We start from the raw sequence: 10,000 nt of genomic DNA on the forward strand, positions 1-10,000 counted from the left end.
AGAAGCTTTGCTGGCCGGCTTTCGCTCCTCGTGTTTACCGTGCGTTAAAGTTGCGCGTCCGTGGCTCTCGCAGCTCTTGCGCGCCCGGTCGCAGAGAGGAGTACGCAACCTCGACCGCACTTTCCCTGCAGGCTTCCTTCCGACTCGAAGTCCTGCGGCGGTCTCAACGAGGTGCCACATCCTCAATGCAGTCGGTCGCCCCCGTTTCGGTTGGGCTCTGGCACGACGGTCGCCACCGTCTCGCCCTTGAGTGGCCGCTGTTGGCGCTCGCTGTGAGGTGTTCAGCGTGCTGTCCGTGTTGCCGACGCGGTCAAAACGAGTCGACGGCTCACGTTCCCTTGTGCGCCGAAGGCTCTCTTGATATGTGATCCGACCCTCAGACAGACGAAGCCAAGGGAAGACCCAAGGCCGCAATGTGCGTTCAAAGAATCAGTGCTCAGTGTGTCCTGCAATTCACACCAAGTCTCGCAGCTGGCTGCGTTCTTCATCGACCCGAGAACCGAGTGATCCACCGCTTAGAGTCGTGAAAAAGTGTTTGTTCAATTCCGTACAGTCAAAACCAAACGTTTCTGGCACTCGGCCAAACAGTGGCCAAGAAGGGCGCTTTTCAGCGCACGCTTGGACTCCAAAACTCTGCCGCGCCTTTTTCGGCTGCCGCAAATCGAGCAAACGGTGTGTTTCGGACGGCGTTTCGCTTTCGCTACTTGCGAGTGCTTTCGTGGTCCACCCCTCTATAAATACTCGGGAGGCGTCGAAGCCGGTTCTCCAAGCCGGACCCGTAGGTATCGTTGTGTGCTCGCTCTCATTGGCCCGCCTAACCAGAAAATGCCTGCGGTACACCCATTTGGATAAGAGTGCACGCAGATGCGGGCCTCGACGGCTACACATTTCCTCGGGCGGCCGCCTCCCGGCCTCCGTGGAGCGCGGGATGCACGGTCCCATCGACAAGCCTCTCCCGTTTTTACCGTGGCGTCGCGGTTCACCACGGCAGGCGGGTCGGTCTCCTCCGCATAAAAAGGGGGACCCCCGCTTTTTGTTCCACGAAATCGCACAAGCTTTTTTCGCATCCACGGTTTGCCACCGCACACCAAAATGCCGATCCGGCTGCCTACTTTAGCCAACAGGTGGAGCCAGGCGCGCCGTACTTGCGCGGCACTTCCCACGTCCACCGAAGTCGGTGCCAAGGACCACTTTCGGCGCCGGAGCCGCGTACGAGCCTACTCGAGGCGGAAGAACGAAGCCAGCAAGGGCCTGGCCGCAAGTGCGTTCAATTGTCGGGACGTCCAAGTCCCTCGTTCTTCCGTGCTTCCTCTTTCGGCAAGTCGTTGCGGCACCTTCCCAAAGCGCGCAGACCCGCTAATCGCGACGAGCGCGACGTGGCCGTGCCGCCTTTCCCTCGGCAGCAAGCAAAACGCCTGGCAACGTCGACGCTCCCCTAACCGCGATCTCGCACCGTGTTTCGTGTGGCGAATTCAAAAGCCGGCCGGCGCTGCTGCAACCATTACGGTCGGTACGCATACGCCGCGGAGGGCGGGACGGTCATCGGAGCGTGCGGTTCCTCCATCGAGTACTGCGCACCTCGGCCGTCGCATCGCCGTGCCATGACCGGCCGCGCGTCAACGCGAACCGGTGCCAGCGAGATCCCTCGCCTGCAAGAACCGACCGGCAGCCTCCGTCACCCGAGGACGCGGAGGCGCTTGCCGCGGACGGCGGGACGGTATGCACTGGTGCACAGCGGACCCGTCACATCGCCAGTTCCTTGACCGACCGCCGACGCTTGTGCCGTTCCTCTCGTACTTGGCAGTCGCCGCGCGATTGTCGGGTCTCGTTCTTGCACGCTCGAACGGTCGGGAGGGCACTCGGCTGGCGTTTCGGGAACGCGCAGCCTCGCCTTCTACCGACGTAACCACGACTCGCCGTTCGCGCTCCGCCGCTCCTGTTTACAGTACTAGGCGGTCCCGCAGCGGTCGGGTCGCGCATTTCGAGCGCTTCGAGCCACGGTGCAGTGGCGGGTCGAAAGCCGACCTATGAGTGCGTTGCGCCGTTTGTACCCGCGTCCGCCACCTGGCCGACCGTCCAAGGTCGCGGTGTTGGCGTCCGCTGGGCGCAACAATTTGTCACGGGGTGCCGCTCCACATTCAGGCAGCCCCGTGGGGAAAAGCCGACCCCGCGTCCAAACGGGGTCAGCGGCAGAAAGTGTCGGGCGCAGACGCAGCTGAGGCGCTCACCCTTCACAATCCGTTAATGATCCTTCCGCAGGTTCACCTACGGAAACCTTGTTACGACTTTTACTTCCTCTAAATGATCAAGTTTGGTCATCTTTCCAACAGACCGGCGCAACCGAAAGGCCGCGCCGGACATCGGTCCGAAGACCTCACTAAATCATTCAATCGGTAGTAGCGACGGGCGGTGTGTACAAAGGGCAGGGACGTAATCAACGCGAGCTTATGACTCGCGCTTACTGGGAATTCCTCGTTCAAGGGGAACAATTGCAAGCCCCTATCCCAATCACGAAAGAAGTTCCACGGGTTACCCAGTCTTTTCAGACAGGGATAAAGACACGCTGCTTCCTTCAGTGTAGCGCGCGTGCGGCCCCGGACATCTAAGGGCATCACAGACCTGTTATTGCTCTGTTTCGTGCGGCTAGGAGCCGCTTGTCCCTCTAAGAAGGTTGTAAGGTGCTGGGAACCCCGCACCTATTTAATAGGCTAGAGTCTCGTTCGTTATCGGAATTAACCAGACAAATCGCTCCACCAACTAAGAACGGCCATGCACCACCATCCACCGAATCAAGAAAGAGCTCTCAATCTGTCAATCCTCCCAGTGTCCGGGCCGGGTAAGTTTTCCCGTGTTGAGTCAAATTAAGCCGCAGGCTCCACTCCTGGTGGTGCCCTTCCGTCAATTCCTTTAAGTTTCAGCTTTGCAACCATACTTCCCCCGGAACCCAAATACTTTGGTTTCCCGGAAGCTGCCCGCCGAGTCATTTGAGTAACTCAGGCGGATCGCTGGTTGGCATCGTTTATGGTCAGAACTAGGGCGGTATCTGATCGCCTTCGAACCTCTGACTTTCGTTCTTGATCAATGAAAACATTCTTGGCAAATGCTTTCGCAGTAGTTCGTCTTGCGACGGTCCAAGAATTTCACCTCTAGCGCCGCAATACGAATGCCCCCGTCCGTCCCTCTTAATCATTACCTCGTATTCCAAAAACCAACAGAACAGAAACGAGGTCTTGTTCTATTATTCCATGCAAGTTTATTCAGGCGACTCGCCTGCGTTGAGCACTCTAATTTTTTCAAAGTAAAAGCACCGGCCATCTCGAGGCACACAATGAAGTGCACCAAGAAAGAACCGGCATGATGTTCAGTCCGAGCCGTCGCATCGGGTAGATGCACTACTCGTCTGGAACTGAGATCCAACTACGAGCTTTTTAACCGCAGCAGCTTTAGTATACGCTATTGGAGCTGGAATTACCGCGGCTGCTGGCACCAGACTTGCCCTCCAATTGATCCTCGTTAAAGGATTTAGAGTGTACTCATTTCAATTACGGGGCCTCAAAAGAGTCCCGTATTGTTATTTTTCGTCACTACCTCCCCGTGCCGGGAGTGGGTAATTTGCGCGCCTGCTGCCTTCCTTGGATGTGGTAGCCGTTTCTCAGGCTCCCTCTCCGGAATCGAACCCTGATTCTCCGTTACCCGTAACAACCATGGTAAGCAAGTAACCTACCATCGAAAGTTGATAAGGCAGACACTTGAAAGAAACGTCGCCGGCTCGTGGCCATGCGATCAGCACAAAGTTATCCAGAGTCACCACACAATACGGGCCGAAACCCGATCGATCTTGGTCTAATAAAAGCACCCGTTACCCAAAGGGCTCCAGGCTCACTGCATGTATTAGCTCTAGAATTGCCACAGTTATCCAAGTAGGAAGAAACGATCTAAGGAACCATAACTGATTTAATGAGCCATTCGCGGTTTCGCCTTATTTCGGCATGTACTTAGACATGCATGGCTTAATCTTTGAGACAAGCATATGATTACTGGCAGGATCAACCAGGTAATCGTTCGACTGCGCGTCCGTCCTCGCCTTCGGCGGGCCGGACGCAGTCTGTGTGCGGCGGAGGCCACCTTCAGGCGCCCCAACACGCTTATTTTGCACTCCGAGATGACGGCGTTCGAGCTCGCTACGGCACAACCTTCCCGAAAGACGAGTGGGAGCCGTGCGGCAAGAAGCACGTTCATGCTCGCTCTTTTTCGTTGCATCGACTCGGTCGCGCCGTGCGGGTTGCCCAAGCCCGCTGCACTGTCGGTGGACCGGCCGGAACTAGCAACGGAGCCGAGACTGCAAAGCCGCCAGACGACGGGTCACGCCCGCGTCTTCGGCGCTTTCGCATCTGAATCGCCCGAGGACGACACGGAACACACCTCGATATCGTGGTAAAACGGCACCGTCCGACAACCAGCCCCTAACGCATCAAGCGGATGAGGCTGCAGACGACTGCCGTGGATTCCCCTGGAGCAGACCCGAGGACACGCTTGACGAGGCCGAAGCCCGCCGCATATCAGACACCCGGTCGCTTTCGCGTACGCCGCTCACGAGAACCCCCACATAATAGCAGCGATAAGTACCCAGACCTCCTTGGGCACTAATACGAGCGTACTCGAGAAAATTTCACCGCGGGTGTGCCCCGAAACGTGTGGCACGTTGAGCGTGCCACAAGTCTACGTCGCTCTCAAACCCGCCGAGGTCGTAGAATTTGCGACCCTACTCACGAAATTCCCACCGAGGATACGGCCGCAAACGTACCGCACCTTGGGTAGGCCACGAGTTTGTGCAACACTACGCTGACGGCACAGCACCGAGGTCGTGCGCGCACGCACGGGAAAATTCCGCCGCGGTTTCTGCCGAAAACGTGAGGCACCACGACTCTCCGCAAGTTCGCGTCGACTGCGAAAGACCGAAGTCGTGAACGACGTGTCCGCTACTCGCCGCCGACACGCTGGACACCAAACGTACAACGACTCGACGGCGTCGTAGAGGCCCACGACGCGGTTTTCCTTAACGACGTCTCGGCGTGGCACCGACAGGTTAGAACGGCCGACCAACGTTCCCTGTCCGCCGTTCGGCTCAGTCGAAGGGCTCGGCGACTTCGGCAACGCTGCGAAGCCGCACGGTGACGCACGCCATGTCCCCATTTTTTTTTTTTTCTTTCTGCGTCTGCCGGGGTGCCCCTATAATAGCAGCGATAAGCACCCAGACCGCCGTGGGTCGCTCGCCCCGGCTGACGTGGTTTTTCGTACTCCTGCGGCGGTCGCCGTCAAGCACGTCCAAATACGCTACTTTCGTGGGCGCATTCACGCTCTTTCGCTTCGCCGGAGTGCCAGCACTCACTCTGCCAAAAACGGCGAACATCCGAGCGGCGGTTCCCACTTTTGCGTCGGCGTCGCAAACCCCGCCCCGGCAGACGAGGTTTGCCGTACTCGTGCGACGGTGGCCGGCGGGCACGTCGAAAGACGCCGATATCGTGCGCGAATTGGCGCACCTTGGCTTCACCGGAGTGCCGCCACTGACTCCTCCAAAAACGGCGAAGATCCGAGCGGCGCTTCCCACTTTCGCATCGGCGTCCCGAACTCCGCCCCGGCTGACGCGGTTTACCGTACTCGTGCGACGGTCGCCGGCGAGCACGTGGAAAGACGCCGATATCGTGCCCGAATCGGCTCCGTTCGGCTTCGCCGGAGTGCCAGCACTGGCTCGGCGAAAGACGACGAACATCCGAGCGACGGTTCTCACTATTGCGTACGCGTCGCAAACCCCGCCCCGGCAGACGCACTTTGCCGTACTCGTGCGACGGTCGCCGGCGAGCACGTAGAAAGACGCCGATATCGTGCCGGAATCGGCCCCGTTTGGCTTCGCCGGAGTGCCAGCACTCACTCGGCCACAAACGGCGAACATCCGAGCGGCGGTTCCCACTTAGCCGTCGGCGTCCCGAACTCCGCCCCGGCAGACGCGGTTGCCGAGCTCGTGCGACTAGCGACCGCGAAGCCGTCTCGCGACGCCGCTTTCGTGCGCGGCTCCCACTGCGACCTGGGTCACCCGAGGTCGACGAGCAAGAAAGAATGTCGAAAAAAAATTTTTTTTTTTTTTTGCGTCTGCCGGGGTGCCCCTATAATAGCAGCGATAAGCACCCAGACCGCCATGGGTCGCTCGCCCCGGCTGACGTGGTTTTTCGTTTTCCTGCGGTGGTCGTCGTCAAGCACGTCCAAACACGCCACTTTCGTGGGCGCATTCGCGCTCTTTCGCTTCGCCGGAGTGCCAGCACTCACTCTGCCAAAAACGGCGAACATCCTAGTGGCGGTTCCCACTTTTGCGTCGGCGTCGCCAACCCCACCCCGGCATACGCGGTTTGCCGTACTCGTGCGGCGGTGGCCGGCGGGCACGTCGAAAGACACCGATATCGTGCGCGAGTCGATGCTTCTTGGTCTCGCAGGAGGGCCGCCACTCACTCCTGCAAAAACGGCGAAGATCCGAGCGGCGCTTCCCACTTTTTCGTCGGCATCGCAAACCTCGCCCCGGCAGACGCGCTTTGCCGTACTCGTGCGACGGTCGCCGGCGAGCACGTCGAAATACGCCGATATCGTGCCCGAATCGGCCCCGTTTCGCTTCGCCGGAGTGCCAGCACTCACTCGGCCAAAAACGGCGAACATCCGAGCAGCGGTACCCACTTAGCCGTCGGCATCCCGAACTCCGCGCCGGCTGACGCGGTTGCCGAGCTCGTGCGACTAGCGACCGCGAACGCGTCTCGCGACGCCGCTTTCGTGCGCGGCTCCCATTGCGACCTGGGTTACCCGAGCTCGACCAGCAAAAAAGAAGGTCGAAAAAAAAATTTTTTTTTTCTGCGTCTGCCGGGGTGCCCCTATAATAGCAGCGATAAGCACCCAGACCGCCGTGGGTCGCTCGCCCCGGCTGACGTGGTTTTTCGTACTCCTGCAGCGGTCGCCGTCAAGCACGTCCAAATACGCCACTTTCGTGGGCGCTTTCGCGCTCTTTCGCGTCGCCGGTGTGCCAGCACTCACTCTGCCAAAAACGGCGAACATCCTAGTGGCGGTTCCCACTTTTGCGTCGGCGTCGCCAACCCCGCCCCGGCATACGCGGTTTGCCGTACTCGTGCGGCGGTGGCCGGCGGGCACGTCGAAAGACACCGATATCGTGCGCGAGTCGATGCTTCTTGGTCTCGCAGGAGGGCCGCCACTCACTCCTGCAAAAACGGCGAAGATCCGAGCGGCGCTTCCCACTTTTTCGTCGGCATCGCAAACCTCGCCCCGGCAGACGCGCTTTGCCGTACTCGTGCGACGGTCGCCGGCGAGCACGTCGAAATACGCCGATATCGTGCCCGAATCGGCCCCGTTTCGCTTCGCCGGAGTGCCAGCACTCACTCGGCCAAAAACGGCGAACATCCGAGCAGCGGTACCCACTTAGCCGTCGGCATCCCGAACTCCGCGCCGGCTGACGCGGTTGCCGAGCTCGTGCGACTAGCGACCGCGAACGCGTCTCGCGACGCCGCTTTCGTGCGCGGCTCCCATTGCGACCTGGGTTACCCGAGCTCGACCAGCAAAAAAGAAGGTCGAAAAAAATTTTTTTTTTCTGCGTCTGCCGGGGTGCCCCTATAATAGCAGCGATAAGCACCCAGACCGCCGTGGGTCGCTCGCCCCGGCTGACGTGGTTTTTCGTACTCCTGCAGCGGTCGCCGTCAAGCACGTCCAAATACGCCACTTTCGTGGGCGCTTTCGCGCTCTTTCGCGTCGCCGGTGTGCCAGCACTCACTCTGCCAAAAACGGCCAACATCCGAGCGGCGGTTCCCACTTTTGCGTCGGCGTCGTAAACCCCGCCCCGGCAGACGCGGTTTGCCCTACTCGTGCGACGGTCGCCGGCGAGCGCGTCGAAAGACGCCGATATCGTGCGCTAATTGGCGCTCCTTGGCTTCTCCGGAGTGCCGCCACTCACTCCTCCAAAAACGGCGAAGATCCGAGCGGCGTTCTCCACTTTCGCATCGGCGTCCCGAACTCCGCCCGGGCTGACGCGGTTTACCGTACTCGTGCGACGGTCGCCGCCGGGCACGTCGAAAGACGCCGATATCGTGCCGTAATCGGCCCCGTTTGGCTTCGCCCGAGTGCCAGCACTCACTCGGCCAAAAACGGCGAACATCCGAGCAGCGTTTCCCACTTTCGCATCGGCGTCCCGAAGCCCGCCCCGGCAGACGCGGTTTGCCCTACTCGAGCGACGGTCGCCGGCGATCACGTCGAAAGGCGCCGAATTCGTGCACGAATCGATGCTTCTTGGTCTCGCAGGAGGGCCGCCACTCACTCCTGCAAAAACGGCGAAGATCCGAGTTGCGCTTCCCACTTTTTCGTCGGCGTCCCGAACTACGCCCCGGCTGACGCGGTTTACCGTACTCGTGCGACGGTCGCCGGCGGGCACTTCAAAATACGCCGATTTCGTGGGCGCATTCACGCTGTTTCGCTTCCCCGGAGTGCCAACACTCACTCTGCCGAAAGCGGCGATCATCCGAGCGGCGGTTCCCACTTTTGCGTCGGCTTCGCAAACGGCGCCCCGGCAGACGCGCTCGTGCGACGTACTCGTGCGACGGTCGCCGGCGAGCACGTCGAAAGACGTCGATATCGTGCTCGAATCGACCCCGTTTCGCTTCGCCGGAGTGCTGCCAGTCACGGCGCAGAAAACGGCGAACAAGTGTTTTTTTTTTTTTTCCTAGAATTTGTGTTATAGAAGGCACATTTGATATCGGACGATAATTTTCAACTTTATCACGCGCACCGATTTTCGTGTAGAGGTTTGCAAGTTTATGGGAATTTCTCCACTTGGAATAATGCGATTTAGTAGTACTACGAGAACTTCATGGATGTACTCAAGGGTACGGGGCAAGTCAGTTACGTCAACACCTGCAGATTTTTTACACTTCAAACTGAAAATTGTTGGTTGTGAGTCCTCGTGTGATATTAAAGGCCGATTCGCTAACACATAGAACAAAGAAAGAAAGGAAGAAAAAACGCCCGCGCTCGCTCAAGAAACCTGGGTTCGCAACAAGTGGCAACAACAAGCAACCGAGCGAGTGCGCCAAAACCCGTGGCGGCCGAACAAACGCGAAGTCCCAACCGCGTCAGCCGGGGCGGCACGGGACAGGAAAAATCACTTCAGCCGGGGCGGCGGGGCACCGAATAAACCTCGTCACCTCGTCGCAGGATAAAAGAGGAAACAAAAAGTCTAAACAGCGTCTGCTGGAGCGAATGCGTAATAAAACAACAACAACAACAAAAAAAAACACCCGCGCTCAAGAAGTCTGCAATCCTCACAAAAGGCGACTGTGACCGAGCAGCGTCAGCCGGGGCCGTGCGGAAACGGAAAAACCGCGACTACCGGGGCGTCGAGGCACCGAAAAATCCACTTCAGCCGCGGCGAAAAAAAAAAAACAAAAAGAAAGACGGAGGGGGGGGGGGAACCACGTCTGCCGGGGCGAAGGAAAAAAAAAACGCGTCTGCCGGGGCGAGCCCGGGTGCGGCACCACCGGGAAAACTGTGGCAAACAGACATGGCGATCGAGTGAGTGGGCCGCCAGCCAGGCTCAGCCAAAAAGTGCAAAGTCCGAACTGCGTCAGCCGGGGCGGCAAAAACCGCGTCAGCCGGGGCGGCGCAAAAAACCGCGTCTGCCGGGGCGGCACGAAACCGCGTCAGCCGGGGCGGGGCGAAAACTGCGTCAGCCGGGGCGAAAGAAAAAAAAAACGCGTCTGCCGGGGCAAGCCCGGGTGCGGCACCACCGGGAAAACTGTGGCAAACAGACATGGCGATCGAGTGAGTGGGCCGCCAGCCAGGCACAGCCGAAAAGTGCAAAGTCCGAACCGTGTCAGCCGGGGCGACGCAAAAACTGCGTCAGCCGGGGCGGCGCGAAAACCGCGTCAGCCGGGGCGGCACGAAACCGCGTCAGCCGGGGCGG

General features: G+C 59.5%; 2 non-coding genes across 2 annotated transcripts; both read right to left on the bottom strand.

Moving 5' to 3' along the window:
• Positions 1–370: 370 nt before the first annotated feature.
• On the bottom strand, positions 371–523 carry LOC142790647 (5.8S ribosomal RNA). Its single transcript, XR_012889673.1, has one exon. It is a non-coding gene; the product is annotated as a 5.8S ribosomal RNA (ribosomal RNA).
• A 1,719-nt stretch (positions 524–2,242) lies between these two features.
• LOC142790696 (small subunit ribosomal RNA) lies at positions 2,243–4,057 on the bottom strand. Its single transcript, XR_012889709.1, has one exon. It is a non-coding gene; the product is annotated as a small subunit ribosomal RNA (ribosomal RNA).
• Between the last annotated feature and the right edge of the window lie 5,943 nt (positions 4,058–10,000).

The sequence above is a fragment of the Rhipicephalus microplus genome, unplaced genomic scaffold (assembly GCF_043290135.1).
Source record: "Rhipicephalus microplus isolate Deutch F79 unplaced genomic scaffold, USDA_Rmic scaffold_117, whole genome shotgun sequence".
In the NCBI taxonomy this organism is placed as follows: domain Eukaryota; kingdom Metazoa; phylum Arthropoda; class Arachnida; order Ixodida; family Ixodidae; genus Rhipicephalus; species Rhipicephalus microplus.